General features: G+C 40.1%; 1 non-coding gene across 1 annotated transcript; it reads left to right on the top strand.

Moving 5' to 3' along the window:
• The first annotated feature begins 228 nt into the window (after nt 1-228).
• Nucleotides 229-300, top strand: Trnae-cuc. The gene has a single exon. It is a non-coding gene; the product is annotated as a tRNA-Glu (tRNA).
• Nucleotides 301-2207: the final 1907 nt, after the last annotated feature.

The raw sequence follows: 2207 nt of genomic DNA on the forward strand, positions 1-2207 counted from the left end.
GTCAACACATACACAGTTTATAACTTTTCCATCTAATTAAAAATTAAATAAATTAAGATGATATCGCCAAACATATTTTTTTTTATTTATATTATAAAATCGCTTTCAGAGCAACTAAAAATAGATGCGAAAACGTAATCTCCAGTTTGTTGCCAAATTTAATAACTATTTCAAGTTTGCCAAGCTTATCCAAGCTTAAGTGGAAAATTAACCAGTCCATGCACCAAGTCCCATATTGTCTAGTGGTTAGGATATCCGGCTCTCACCCGGAAGGCCCGGGTTCAATTCCCGGTATGGGAAATCTTTTTGTACCATCAAATATGTTTATTGTATTTTTCTTTGTCTTGTTCCCTAAAGGTTGACTAAAGCAAATCCAACGGGGCAACATTATTTTGCTGGCATGCAATCTAAGCGTAAAATAAAAATGTAATTTTCTACGCTATTACCAGAGTACCTCGAGGAGAAAACCCCGTTACTATGCTATCATTTAAGCCCGTATAACTTTTGGGATAATTTTCTAATTCAATTGCGGCTCACTGCCAAAAAAGAGGCCTTTGCTTGCACAGCCAGCGAGCCGAAAAGTGGGCCAAAATGGGCTGGTTGTAAGCCAAATGGTGGGGGCAGGGTCCTGAATTACGAGCCAGATACAAAACGGTCACAGTTCAGGCACAATTCCGAAACGAAACGGACAGATTTTACGAGCCTGCCAACTGAAAGTAAACTACAAATGTTTGCACAACTCGGTCCGCAGCTACACCTACATCAAGGATACCCCAGCCAGGAGCAGGAGCAGGAGTGGGAGACGAAGCAAAGTTGTAACAAAATTGAAAAACTTTTGCACAGTCTCGTCTTGTTGCCTTATCATAGCAACGAGCCCACGCCACGCCCACCTATGATAGGCAATGTGGGCCAAATAAATATACAAAATTCGGCAGAAAGTTTCTCACACATCGACTCTGCAGGTTGTGTGGCAAGTGCAATAGATTTCTATCTACGAGCGGCAGCAAAGGCGGAACTGTCGAGCTACTTAAGCTTAAGCTGTAGATACAAATGTATCTCAACCTATCCAAACTCTGCACAATTTGCAAGCTAAACCAAACAACTTCGACTGCATTTGACTGCGTATGCTTGGAGTTTGCTGCCAAAAAAAAAAGGATCAAAAGAAGAAAGAAACGCGCCGAAGATTAAATACCCTAATCTTGTAGATATGTGGCTGGGATATCCTTGAAAGAGCTATTATGAACTACTTCGATTAGTAGATACTTCTAGATTTTAGTTATGGAGTTTGTTTAAAAAATCTTTGTTTCCTAACACAACTTAACGTGGGTCGACAAATTCTTATATCAAAAACATATACAAGAACATCTATAAGAATATATACAAACATTATAAACTCGGATATGTCTTCTATGCGTTACACATATCTTGACAATATTCCAATTCCCTCGGCAAGGGTATGACAAAGAGGATTGAAAAAACTCCAGTACGTACATGTGTGTGAGTGCCGGAGTGGAGTCCCAAAAGTGGCTGCATGTCAAGAGAGAAAAGCTCTCAGGGATTTGCATTTCCATGTCTAATTGTGTGGAAAATTGTATGAAAATAATTCGCCAAATGAGAATGTGCCAAATGAAAATGCCATAGAGAAATTTGCAAGGGACTTGAGTAAATATTTTAACAATCGAAATTTCCATTTGAATTGGACAAAATGCGGCAATTCTTTTCGGATTTTGAATTTGCGGTTTGGCTGCGGCTTAATCAGACGTCGCCCATCGGATCAAGTATCATATTACATTTTCATGTTGTCCCCTCCCCACCTCCCTTCCTACCTTCCAACTGTTTCCCTTTGTTGCTGTTGGCTGCGGTTTCGCAATTTTGTTAAAGATGCGAAGCGCCGATACGCGTGAAATGTGCTCGTCGAGGTGAGAACAAAACGCTGCCAACCGCAGGTTGAGCGCGCGCGTGAAGGATTGCTGCACAGAGATGGAAAGAGGAGAGAGAGAGAGCGAAAGAGAGCAAGAGAGAGAGAGAGAGAGAGAGAGAGAGAGAGAGAGAGAACTTCTTATAGGCAGCAAATGCAAGGTAGTGAAAATTCCACATGGAAACTAATTTCCAGCTGACAAACTTTACATAAAAAAAGTTACATAAATAAAGTTCCACATTTTAGTAATTTTTGACTTCCAAGGTGTATTTCTTATACATCATTTAAT

The sequence above is a fragment of the Drosophila novamexicana genome, unplaced genomic scaffold (genome assembly GCF_003285875.2).
Source record: "Drosophila novamexicana strain 15010-1031.04,08,12 unplaced genomic scaffold, DnovRS2.1 tig00001058-arrow-arrow-pilon, whole genome shotgun sequence".
Lineage (NCBI taxonomy): Eukaryota > Metazoa > Arthropoda > Insecta > Diptera > Drosophilidae > Drosophila > Drosophila novamexicana.